Source organism: Canis lupus, chromosome 3 (genome assembly GCF_011100685.1).
Source record: "Canis lupus familiaris isolate Mischka breed German Shepherd chromosome 3, alternate assembly UU_Cfam_GSD_1.0, whole genome shotgun sequence".
NCBI lineage: Eukaryota > Metazoa > Chordata > Mammalia > Carnivora > Canidae > Canis > Canis lupus.
In genome coordinates this window covers 48,068,751-48,082,779 of record NC_049224.1, presented here as the reverse complement: position 1 = coordinate 48,082,779, position 14,029 = coordinate 48,068,751, and positions in this window count along the sequence as shown.

Here is a 14,029-nt window from a genome sequence, read left to right as displayed (position 1 = left end):
CTTCCTCCCATTTCTGAAGAAGTGACATCCTCCTCTGGCCAGTGACATATTGCCACACACCCCAGCCACTCCTCTGCCACGTCTGTCCTCACTTCCACCAGGACACACTCGTCCACCCATCCCGGCTCCTACAGCCTCTTCCCTCACCTTCCCTCCACCACCAGCCCCTGGGAAGGGGTCTCTGGTGCTTGCACTGCCGTCCCCTACACCTGTCTGGCCTCCTTGCTCTGGGGACCTGCGATTCAGGGCCCTCCATGTTGCCACATGGAAAGACCCTTTGTCGTCCCCCAGCTCCCCACCTCGCTGGGCTCCACAGCGACACCTGCTGGACACCTGCCCTTCTGTGCCCAGGATGCCATGTTCTCCTGGTGTTTCTCTTCCCTTCCCAGAGCCTCTTCATCATTTATTTATGTATTTATTTATTTAAGTATTTATGATTTATTTATTGCCACCCTTCCCTTGATCTTAAAAAGGACCCAAGGTGGGTCAGACCATTATTTCCCTCCCTCCACCTTGCCTCACTGCACGGACACTCCCTACTTTGGCACTTTCCATTGTGCCCCTACCCCCCTGCTCCCATGGCACCATAGATTCCATATATCCGAAGCCAAGTTTATCATCTCTGCCTCCCCTTACTCCACGATCCCCCCTCTTCTTGCTAGAGGCCCCGCGAGCCTCTCACCCCCCAAGTCTGAGACCCTAAAATCATCTTCGACTCTTCTCCATGGGTTCCCTTGTCACCCCTCCCCACCAGCACTGCCCTTGCTTCCCTTGCTTGCACAATTTTAGCAGCCCTCTCCTCCCTCCTGCTTCCCCTCTGGGCATGTTTGCACAGCCCCCATCTGTCCTGCACCTGCGTAGGCATTTATCTCCAGGCATTCACAAACCTTCAAAAGTCACCCCCACCCTGGCCCACAAAATAAGGTACAAGTCTCCACCCTGACATTACAGATCACCCAATAAGGCCCCGTTCCTTCTTTACATCCTGTACCGGTCCATCTGGAATCGTCATTTCTGGAAAGGGTGCCTGGTTTCCCTGTCTCTGTGCCTTTGGTCTTGCTGTTTTCATCTCCTGGGACTCTCTCTTCTGTTCCCTTTAAGGCCCATGCAGAAACCACATCTTCCATGAAGCCCTCCCTGATCTACCAACCACTGGGATCTCTCCCTCCACTGAACCACCGTAGCACTTTATTTGTGCCTTTCTAATGGCACTTACCATATTCTGCCTTGTATTATAGTTATCGTGCACTTGTCCTATGAGTGTTCTTAGATTGTAAGCTCGCCAAGGGCAGGGACTGTGTTTTATTCATCTGTATCCATCACAGCACCCGGAGTGGTGCATAGCACATAGCAGTTGCTCAATAAATGTTTGTTGGATTAAATCCTGAATGCCTGTGGAGGACTGTGTAATTAATGGTCATTTTGCATCAGGAATGTCATAAGAACCTCCAAAAAATCCTATGAGTTGGGCAGATGCAGAGATCATTATTCCTATTGGATGGGTCATAAAATTGAGGCAGAAAACCTACAGGAAATCCCTGTAGGGGGCTCACTGGCAGAATTTGCACCCAGGTCCTATCCCCACTCCATGGCATCTTCTGCTAATCCTTGTGGCTGGGTCACTGCAAATTGGAAATTGACCCCAAGCACAGTCTTGGCTGTCATGGGTCTGGCATTACCTTCACAGAGTCAGACAAACCTCAGCATGAACCCCAGCTTGTGTGCCCATCAACAAAGGCAAAGTCTCCCTCCTTTTGGAGGAAGACAAAAGCCATTCAGGTTTTATCAGGCCCAGGGGGTGGAGCTGTGGGACCTCATAAATCATTCCCACTGCTGTTGTCACAGGGTACGAAGCCATCCGTCCAGATGGCAAAGAGACCAACAGCTCCAAGGGGCTGCTGTTTGATAAATCTCTTCATGCCTAATTAAAGCTCCCCTTCCAAAATGAATGGAACAGGGACATTCGTTGATGCCGGTCAGATGGGACTCCAGACGTGCATGCTGCCTCATGAATGCCCTCAATAGCATCCCCAATGACACCAACAGCCTGCCCTAGCCCGCCTGTCTCTCACCAGCACTGCTAGATGTCATCATTCCTTCCTGTCTTCATCTCCTTCCTTCTGCTTCCCCTCCCCAAGGCTGTTCCCTTTGGCATCTACCAAGAACCTGGCGAGCCTAGGGACCTAGGTTGCAGCTCTTCTTGGGTACCTAAGCCTTGACTAGGGTACTGTGGTGGGATGGCAGGAAGGGAGGAGGTTGGGAGCAGTCTACGCCATCTCTTCAGGAAGCAAAAACACAAGGGGCTCTGATCTAATGGCAGGTTTTCCATAACAGAGGGTGAGTGTAGTGGTTTCCATGGTTACTATGTGGAAGCAATGTTTTTGTTGCCCTTGGGCTTCATGGTGAGGGTAGGAGTTTCATTTCCATCCTTAGTGATCCAGGTAGTGGGGCTAGTTTCCACATACTGTGCATAGAGCCATCCAGCCCCACATCATTTTCCAGAATCCCGCCCCAGTTGTGTATAGCCACAGCCCAACGGAACAACCCAACGAGATCACTAAACATTCCTCATGGCCCCTCCTGTTCTCACAACATCCTTCCCCTCTCCAGAACCTCGGGTGGGAAACGGGTCTTCCAGGGGTTCCAAGAGCTGTGTCAGGAAGGACCCAAATGCTCCAGCCACAACCGCATGTTCTAATATCAAAGACGTTTCTCCTGGGTGCCTGTGTTGCTCAGTCGGTTAAGCATCTGCCTTCAGCTCAGGTCATGATCTCAGAGTCCCGGGATCAAGCCCTATGTTGGGCTCTCTGCTCAGTGGGGAGCCTGCTTCTCCCTCACCCGCTGCCTACTCCCCCTGCTTGTGCTCTCTCTTTTTCTCTCTCTCATTCTATGTCTAAATAGATAAATAAAATACTTAAAATAAGAAGAAGGAAGGAAGGTAGGAAGGAAGGAAGGAACAAAGAAAGAAACAAAGAAAGAAAAAACGAGGTTTTTCCAAAACTGACCTAGCAGCAACAGCTGGGAGCAGCCAGTCCTTGGGGAATTAATAGAAAATGAGAGCCAAGCAGTGGGGTGACGCCCAGAGGCCTGCACGGATCCTAACAGTGCAGATTCCAGTGACAAACACTGAGGTGAGTCAGAGCAGGTGATTCCACAAAACAGCCCTTCAATTTGGTTCAAAGCACTTTCATTCCCAAAATGAGGTTGTCACAGTGGAGCTGCTAGATAGAGTCTGTGAAGGGACGACTGGCAATCAGAATAATTAGTTCTTCAGGGAAGTTGGGTGTTGCAAAGAAGACCAGTCTGGGGCGAGCTGTTTTGCTCAAGAAGGGCCAGCCTTGTGCTTTTTCCTTCCAACCAGGGGTTGGCAAGCATGTAATTCACTGTAGTAACAACCAGGCTGCTGGTGCTCAGGAGCAACCCACCTCGCCTCAAGAGCTCTGGGACCTGCTCTTGGTGGGGAGGATCCAGAGGATCCAGAAGCCTGCACTCAAGAGCAGCAGGACACGAGGGAAGCCGGTCAACATGGTATCATCTCATCCGTAATATGGAGAAGCCACCTACCTACCTCCTTCACAGAGTTACTGTGAAAATGCAAATAAAGAATGGGGGTAGAGAGAGAGAGAGAAAAGCTGGGTGGGAAGGTGGTTAGGGACATGAAGCAAATCAAGTGTATACAGCTGTGAGTTTGCAGGGCTCTCCCCATGTCATCGCCCTGCTTAAACATGTTAGTGGTTTTCCTTTGCTCTTGGAAGAAAATGCTTATGTTTGCAAGTCTGCAAACCATTCCATGGTTTATGTGGTCTTGAAACCTCTTCCCTTCTGGTTCACTACATTCCAGCCACAAGGGCCCTTTTGCTTCTCCTAAAACTTTCCAACTTCATTCCAGTCTCCGAGGCTTTGCACGTGCTGTTCCCTCTGCCTGGAAAGCCGCTTCCCCTGCTCCTTGCAAGCTGTCTCTTGCTCATCTTTCAAGTTTTGTATTGAGTGTCACCTCCTGAGGAGTCCAACCCTGGTATCCCTCAGCTAATTACTCTCTATTATCTTTCACATTATCCTGCTAGGCAGGTGGTCTATAGAACCTATCTGAATTATCTCATTTATTTTGTAGTTCTCAACCCTGAGAAATTTCATGAAAGACCTCGATGCCCAGGCCACACCCTGCAGAAGTTTAATCAGTATTTCTGGAAAATAATCAGGGACATCAGTATTTTTTAAAATATTTTATTTAAATTCGGGACCCCTGGGTGGCTCAGTGGCTAAGCGTCTGCCTTTGGTTCAGGTTCTGATCCTGGGGTCCTGGGATCGAGTCCCGCATCGCTTCTCCCTCTGCCTATGTCTCTGCCTCTCTCTGTGTGTCTCTCATGAATGAATAAATAACATCTTTAAAAATGTTTTTTCTTTAAATTCTGTTTGCCAACATATAGTATAGACATCACCATTTTTAAAAAGCTCCTTCTAATGCACAGCCAAGACTGAGAAACAATGACATGTTTGCTTCCCCATTTATTGTCCGCCTGCCCTAGTAGAATGTTCAGTGGAAACTGATTTCTTACAGTAGTATCTTGTGCCCCAGGCAGCGGAGTGGTCACCTTCGACGTTATTGTTCATGCATCTGCTCCAGGCTCTGGCAATAGTCTGGCAATGGGACCACTTCCCTGGCACTCCTAGGAGGTACAGATCAGCTTTGAATTCTCCTGAGTGACATACTGTCCCCTGCATCTGCAAGTAGATGGCCAGTGTTTTACCCTGTTAGTGGAGCTGCTGGGTAGAGTTTTTCTAGTGTCCTCTGCACCTATTCAGAGAACTTCACGACTCCTGCCGTACTGGGGATCCCACTCATTCCTGTTCTGAGCAGGCATTAGAACCCCTGCTCCTTGGGATGCCTGGGTGGCTCAGCAGTTGAGCATCTGCCTTTGGCTCAGGGCGTGATCCCGTGATCCCAGATCAAGTCACATCTGGCTTCTTGCATGGAGCCTGTTTCTCCCTCTGCCTAGGTCTCTGCCTCTCTCTCTCTCTCTCTCTCTCTCTCTCTCTCTCTTTTTCTCTGTCTCTCATGAATAAATAAATAAAATCTTAAAAAAAAAAAAAAACCAAACCCATCCTACTGCAGGCAATGAGTGAGTACATCCAGCAGAGTACCTGGATCTGCTCACAGGGACGCTGATGCAATTGATTTGAGATATGCCCCAGACATCTCTAGAAGCCCCCTAGCGGTTGCTGAGCCGCAGCCCCAGCTCCGGAATCCCTGCACATCTTCCATGGCAACTTCACTCAGGCCTCTGGTTTGCAGGATGTTCTTTTGTTTACGGCTTCTGGAGTTTTCGTTCTTTGATTTCAGGCTTGGCTCTGTTTCATCTGATGGGTTTGGTTGATGCTGCTGCTGTGTCAGTCACCTCTGGAAGGTGGGATTTCTGTGTGCTTGCACCAGGAGGAAAAGCCTGGCTGGCCTTGCCTGCCTCCCCTTCCAAAATGTAAACTGTGGGAGCACCCCCAGCCACTGAAATGGTGCTTGGCACAGCACAGATGCTTAGTAAACTCCTGTTGCCTGAATGAAAGCATGGGCCTGAGCTGCAGGGACCCACGAGTACTTTAGGGGAGACGTGCACCCCATTAACCCCTAGAGTGGGGAGGATTCCTATCTAATGGAAAGAACACCAGGGCCTCCTGAAGAGGGGCAGGGATTGCTCCCACTTGCTCTGCTAGGCCCAGCATTCTGCGTCCTGTGCTTTCTAGAACACTTATCCAGGACACTTATCCTTACAACCCTGTGAGCTTTATTGCCTCCATTTTATAGATTAGATGACCAAGGTTCTCAGAGGCTAAAAATGTGCTCAAGATGCCAGGGCTCATGAGTGGATGTTTGATGCCAAAGCTAACAACTAGCACCAGCCCCCCTAACTTCTACTATCTGCTCACAGGGTGTGCCTGCATACAGGAAGGAGGGGAAGAACAGACTTGTTCTCTTTCCACTCAGACTCTTCACAGGCTGCTGCTTGCACTGGCCCTTACCCACTGGCAGAGCCGCTATAGACTCAGAACACGTGTAACAATGCAAATTGTTAAAAACACTTCCTTGCCAGTAGGTTAAGAGCCTGTGTGGTGAGCCGCCGGCCTGAGAGTGCCATGCTCCAACACCATGACCAGAGTCCATTCTCACTGGCCAGGACCCCTCCGAGTTCTTAACTATTTCACACATCATCCTCTGCTCCCAGAGCCTCTGGGCAAGAGGGCGGTTTGAGCGCCTGGACCAGAACACCAGAGCCCCGTCTCATTGGCGTGTTCATGGTAGCCAGGCCTGAGAAGTGGCTGGCTTTCCACACTCTTGTTTTCTATGGACATATCCTTGACCTAGAGCAGATGTTCCGTGCAGCTCATGTGAGTACAGATTGCAAATTCAATTGTGGAAGCATCGAGAGGCATAAGAAGCAGGAGGAGCATCTTCGGGCAATCAGCCAGGACTGGTAATGAGAAATGATTGCCTTGAAGAGTATCTGTGAGGCACAAGTGGAGGGCGGGAGACGAGCCAGGAACAGAGGGACCTGAAAAGGCAGTCACGTTTACTGAACACTCACTGAGCACTTTACTTGGACGAATGCATTTAATCCTCACAGAGGCCCCTTGCAGGTGGACATTATGATCATCCCCACTTCACAGATGGGGAAACTAAGTCCAAGAGTTTATTAACTTGCCCAAGGTCAAAAAGCTAGGAAGTGGTTGACCTGGGATTTAAACTTAGGCCCACGGGTTCCAAAGTGGTGCACGAAGTCCCTCAACCTCACTTTGATCAGAGTACATCAGTGCTCTGGGGGCTGCCTTAGCCTTGCCACTGAGAGATGCAGCCACTTCCCACAGCTGCTATTCCCACACCAGCCACTGGCCCCTCCTGACCCCCAGCTGCCATCACCAGGCCCACTGAGTGACAGTGCGGTGATGGTGACAGGCTCTGGTGGCACCACCTCAGGCCCAGTGGATACAGTTGCTGCCTCTTGAACTTGGCAAGGAAGCTGGGACTGGACATTTCCCTCTGCACATGCCAGGCCACTTGGCCCAGTGTCTGAGGACGAGACGGAGGATAGCCAAGCCACAGGCTGCTGGGAAAATGTGGAAGCGCCCTCTGGCAGAGGCCAGCCTGTAAAGGAGAAGTGAAAGTGAGCAGAGGACAGGAATGAATGAGAAAAGAGCAGGATAAGAACAGATAGAGTGTGGGAAAGGTCATGGCCCTGTCCTGCAAACTCTGCTAGATGCCACCAGCTGTCCTAGTCAAGCTGTTTGCTCCAACAGCCTGCCTCCAAACCACATATTCACATGAGACTGGGTAACATCAGAGAAGGGGGCACATATTCGCATGAGACTGGGTAACATCAGAGAAGGGGGCACCTCTAGACCTCCTTTATAGCTCTGGGGAAACCCAGGGATCCCAGATGACTGACACCCAGGTCCCAAACCTTCCTCCACAGCATCTGATCAGAATGGCCTCGGTCCAGCCATTTCATGTCTTGTCTCTGTTTCCCCAACAACAAACTGGGAAAATGAACATTTGCCTGCATGGATGCTCTTGTGATGAAGCCTGACCAGGCACTTTGAGCTCTTTGCCCCTGGAAGGCCAAAGATGCATGGCAACTCACTGCCTTCTCCGGCCACTTGGGCCAAGCCAGTGAAGATTAGCCCATGAGTTGTGCTCAGTCCCCGCCTGGCTCAGCCTGGCTCTGCAGCTGTTGCAGAAGTGAGTGACAGGCTTGGCCTGCAGTAGGTGCCAAATAATGAATGAATGTCTATTGAGACATCAAATGTTTCCCAATTTCCTGAAATCACTTCTCCCCAGCTATGCAGCAGATGGGCTCCTCAGCCTTGAGTTTCATTCCTAAACAAAAGAGGTACATTCCTCTGCCTTCCTCAACCTGAAAGCCACAGCTAGGATCATAGTAGCACAGCAAATAACTATGGGTTTTGAGGGCTAGTCGGCACCCCTAAATTCCCTCCTTGCTGCATGCCAGAAGAGGCCTTTTCCTAAGTGGCTTGGTGTCCCTGCAACACTCCAACTCAAGTACTGTTAGAACCTGCCATCTGTTGAGTGTCTGTCATGTACCTGCCACTGCACTGGGCACTTTGCCCTCTGGGGTCAATAGTATTATCCCCATCTTATAGATGAGAAAGCCAAGGCCCAGAGCTTATCAGCTGGCTAGTATGACAGAGCTGGAATCTAACTCAGAGGGAGAATTCCTTCTATGACTCTCTCCCTCCCTAATCTTTGCAGCAGTGGGAGCTCATTCATTCATGCCTGTATACCCCTCCTCACTCATTCATCTCTTCACTCACTTAAGAAACACTGGGGTGCCTGGGTGGTTCAGTCAGTTAAGCATCTGCCTTCAGCTCAGGTTATGATCCAAGGCTCCTGGGATTGAGTCCTGTGTAGGGCTCCCTGCTCAGTGGGGAGCCTGCTTCTCCCTCTCTCTCATGCACTCTCATGTGCACTCTGTCAAATAAATAACTAAAATCTTCAAAAAAGAAGGAAAGAAAAACAGACTGGAGAGTTGTGTCTGGGTTCACAGCACATGAGCAGCCTGTCCTCACTCCCAAAGGGCTCACAGTCCAGTGGTGGGAATGGTGGAGGGCGGGCAGACACACAGCACAGCACTGTAAGGGCAGGTGTAAGGGGAATGAACAGATTGCCCAGGGAGAGCAGAAAGAAAAGAGTGAGGAACTCTGCTTGCAGGAGGGCACACCAGGGAGAAGCACCCCTGGAAGTGTGGCTCGAAGGGGAAGAGGCATTTGAATTCATACAGTGAGTGTTCCCCTTGCTGCTCATTCTCCAGCCCACCCATGTCAGCTCCTTCCCCTCCAAGAACTTTGAAGCATGCCCTAGGGACTGAGTCCATGAACCTGTGAGGACAAGTCTCCTTCCCTCTACAGAAACAGGAATCACCAGGGGAGTGAGGGCTGGGATATCCAGGCCCCTTCTTCTCCATGCTCTCAAAGCTTGGCGACCCTCTAGCTCAGGGGCTGTGGGGTGTCGTCCACATGCATAGCACACAGCCCCCACCAGGGAGCTCGCCAAGAGCAACGGGGCAAGGAGAGCTGCCTAAGCACATCTGCTTCTAGTTGGTCATTCAATACCAAACACACTGAGAGTCGGCAATGAACTGGTTCTGCTCTGGGCACTGTGGGAGACACAGGCCCTGCTCCTTGGGAGCTGGGCCTGATGGGAGTAACAGTTATGCACAACCAATGGCAGAATGAAACAAAAGGGAAACACCAGCCCAAGTCACCAGGGAGATTCAGAGCAGGCTTCAGACAGGAGTTGATAGATGAGCTGAGCCTTAAGGAATGAGGAGGATTTTGATAGTTGGATGTTGAGTCTCTTGATTACCCCTCTGGGATGGCTCCACCCTCCTCAGCAGCAGCAAGGGACCTGGAAGGTTCAAGCAGCTGTCTGCCACACTGCTGCCAATCCCACCAATTTACAAAAGCCACCAAGGGAATAAGCCTTGCTGCCACCTGTCCAGCCTCCCCGCTAAGTCGAAATGCCACCCCAGGTGAGGTTACTTGGATGCATGAGACCCTTGATCTGTGGGTAATGGTCTCTGCCATGCCAGATGAGAAAGGACAGGCAGGTGCCTGCCCAAAATGCCCCAAGACCTGCAGTGGCAGCTTCTTTCCGAGTCCACCTCTCATGCCCTCATCCTTTTCCCACTTCACTTTCTTCCAAGGTGTGCCTGGTAAGACCTCAGTGTCCCACTTCTATTCACAGCCTCCTTAGTCCGTTTGCAGCAATTCTCACTGTAACACCAGTCACAGGCCCAGTCCTCGAGGAAATGCTACAGCTTCCCAGGACTGCTGGTAACTGTGCAGGCCATTGAGGCACAAAGTCCCTTTCTCCTGGTCTTTCTCGGAGAGATAGAAGCCTCTTACTGCTCACCAATGGGAATTAAGTGGGTAGAAAGGAGGAGCTAAGGATGAAAGTAGTGGCAGCTCCATAAACCACTGAACTGGGTGAACAGGATCCCACCCTTTTCTTCAGCCCTGGAGAAAAAAAGACCTGTCCTGGATGTGAGAAGCAGCCTCAGCACCTAATGATGTCATCAGTTGGAATCCCACCAAGCTCACCAGAATCTTCAGGAGACATGGTGTCCTAACCCAAATGAGGGTGTTACTCTTACCCTGCTGTGAGCACAAAGGATATATGACAGGGTCCTAAATCTGATCCCTCCCACCTACAAGAAGAAGAGGTGGGCAGCAGGAATAAATGGGGCAGAGTAAATAATGATGCACCTCACAATTTGCATCCTCCATTAAAAAGAAAGGAGAAACTAACAAGATGATCTACCCTGAATCATATCTGGATGTGGGGATAGAGGATGGGAGAGTAGTCCATTCTACAAAGTGGCACATTTTCCAAAATATTTAAGGTAATAAGCTGACATGACAATCATTAAGACTGATGAAAAGACGCAAGACGGACCGAAGTGAAATCAAGACATAGAGGTACATGGCAAAGTGGTGGCATTTAGCTGGGGCTTACAACCTCGCACCCAACAATGCAAGTGCCAACAGGGCTCTCCTTGCTTTCATTCCCAAAGGGACACACAAGCTATACTTCTGTCTGCAACAGATGGTGACTTTGAACTCAACATATTTAAAAACAGTGTGCACAGGGACACCTGGGTGGCTCAGTCATTAAGTGTCCAACTCTTGGTCTCAGCTCAGTTCTCGGTGTCAGAGTCATGAGTTCAAACCCCACCTTGGACTCCACACTGGGCATGGAGCCTACTTAAAAAGGAAGGAAGGAAGGAAGGAAGGAAGGAAGGAGAATACGGAAGGAAGGAAGAAGGAAGAAAAAGACAAAAAGAGAAAGCAAGAAATAAAGAACAAGAAAAGCCCTCCGCCCTCCCGACGAAGAAAAAGAAAAAGAGAAGAAAAAACCCCGCGACAAAAGAAAGAAAAGAAAAAAGAAAGAAGAGAATAGCATGTACAATGTAGGGGGCTAACCTTTCTCAAAAGCTGGGGGACAAACAGGAATCATGCCTGCTTTTGACTCAGGCATTGTCCTTGCCAATCATGAGAGAGAATTTTAAGAACAATGGGATTTCCATTATGGAATTACAACAAGGCTTCCCAGGGAAACACTAGGTCATAGACTAGATACGAACCAAACTTTTCCTCCTGCCTGTGCCAAAGATGGGAAGCTGGCCTAGATGGTTCTATAACTCCAGCCCATGTTTCCTATTCTTAACATAGGGCAGCTGCCACCAGAGCTTAACTTGGAAGGGCCTTAGCTGTACAGCAGGGGACCAGAAAATGTCAAATGTTCACATGTAAATCTGTATATAGGAGCCAGACCCAAGATGACTCATACCCAGAGTGGGTTTAAAAGTAGAGTTGATTAAGTGAGACCCAACCATCTTCTAAACACCATACCAAACCCTAAGCACAAAGCATGTGTTTGTCTTCACTTTGGAAAGCACAAACAATGACCCATTTCTACTGGAGACAAAACAAGGCCTGTGAGAGTATTCCAGGCTGTACCTTCAATATAGTGTCCCTGTGTCCCACAGACACTCCCTTAAAATCTCCTTTCATTCTGCCATATTCTCCAAGAAAAAAACAGATAAATTACAAACTGTTTCTGGAAATAAGGTCTTTTATAACTCCCTATAAAGAGAACAAAGTGGGCTCTCATCAAGCTTTCAGTAAAGCATCAAATAAACTCTTAAAACATTAAGAGATACTGTGCCTCTTCTAATTTGAAAAAGCCCATGATAAAGCCACAATATGCTACTCTTCACACCCTGAAGGTTCTTGGTAACAGAGTCACAGCACAACGCTTTCAGAGCTTGAGGGCATATGCGGTGGATGAATTTGTGTTCCAGGTGATGAAAAAGAAAACTCCCTCTCTACATTCAATGGTCCTACTCTACCAAGCTTCTTTGAATTAACTAAGGTCCTGTCATCTACAAAACTGCTCCAAAGCTGAGATACCTACTTAGAACCCTTACTAAAGAGAAGGAGGACAGGGTGAGTAAAGTGCCCTGTTTTGCCTCCTGAGCGGGAGTAGACCAGAACTGCTCTAAGTTCCAACAAAAACAACTTGAAATGATAGGATGTATGTAAGATTGTAGGCTTTATCGTTTATTGAGAAAGGGAGTTTTATAAAAATTGTGAGTCCAGGTCTTCTGCACGTAGATGGGAATTGAAAAATCCATTTATTTCAACTTACTTTACAAACCCTATTAAAGTGATTCTTTAAAAAAGGATACAAATCTGGCAGCACATAAATAATGGGAGAGAAAACAAGAGAAAATTGAAAGATGAAAAGCAGATGGATAAATGGGAACTGACTTAACTGTGTTGTAAGCTGGCAGCAGGAAAGGTGGCACCAGGTGCCCATGAATGTGGGGATAAAGATGAGGCTAAAACAGGAAAATTGGTTAAGAGACATTAAAGAAGTGATTAGATCCTCTGATTTCCTCTCCCCTCTGGGAAACTGGGTGATGGCTCTTCACACACCTAACACTGGTGAGGATAAAACCAAAGAACTGTGAATACCAGGTACGGATACAGGACAGAGGGACTGAGTGACTCTAGCATATTAAATGTTGAGATTTCACACACACACACACACACACACACACACACACACCACATTTTAGCCTTCCTCCTACCTTCCAGAGCATTGGCTACAAGGATTTGCTCTATAGGTAAGAGATTAGAAGGACTTCTTTGGGAATATGACCAGCTCAAGCCAGATCACTATACACTGGAGCCCATGGTCTAAAAAACTTGTGGTAAAGGCAGTAATGGTCAACATGCATTCCATCCACTCTCCCACATTTTCCAACATACTTGCAGTGATGCAGAACTTAACTCTAACTAGATATGGCCAATTGACTACAGGCAGAAGTGGCATAGTACTTTTGAAATAAGACATCCAAGAACCAGCATACACACAACCATCTGGTTATCTATTCCTATACTAGGGTGCCCAGAGAGACAACATGACCTAGATGAATCAACTACAGAATGATGGAACCTCCATCAGCCTGGGTCTCTGAGTGTGGATCAGAGTTCTAAAGCAATCTTCATTGAGCATGTTGTGTTAAGTCACTGAGAACTGGAGATTGTTTGTTCCCAGACATAAGTCTATGGGAGCTTCCCTCTACTTGCTAAATGGGATACTGCCCAATTCATAAATTGCTTAATAAAGCCAATTAGACCTTCAAATTTAAAAAAGCATAAATTTAGTTTTCCATAACTAATACAAAGCCACACACACACACACACACACACGTGCATGCGCACACACGCACACACGCACACACAAGTTTTCAAATGTTATTTTGATTTGCAGTGCTAAAACACGAGCACTCCAGAATCACCAGACATCTGTTCCATCATCCTTCCAATGGGTACCTCTTGGGCAAAGTCTCCAGATCAAATCTCCTTCTCACATCCATGCGACTCATAGAAAATCCACAGCATTGCCTCCCAGCAGCCCCCATCCTCCCACCTCTGCTGCCTAAATCTATAACTTAATCTTTATTCCATAATCTGTAACTCCAACATGTATCAGGCCACAGTCCACTGTGTTCCACAATTCCAGGGAAGAACAGAATTCCAGGTGGTCTTCCAGAGGCTCCTCTCACTTCTTTTGCTTCCTCTCTCCTATGGCGTATGGTCTGGAGTACGGCGGGGGGAAGGGGGGGAGGAGGAGTCATATCCTCTCTTTTCAATTGTCATTTTCAACAATTCTATACCTTTGAGATGGGCAATGGGCTAAGGATCAGGATCCTTTTGCAAGTCCTGCATGGATGTGTAACTCCTGGTTTGGGAATGTAAGAGTGCATGGCTGTTTTTGTTTTGTTCTTGGCCTGTGGCATCTCAGCTAAAAGAGAAGGAGGGCGGTCTCAGTGGCTCAGTTGGTTGAGCATCCAACTCCTGGTTTCAGCTCAAGTCATGATCTCAGGATTGAGAGATCAAGCCCCACATAGGGCTCCTCACTTGGTGGAGTGTCTGCTTGAGATTCTGTCTC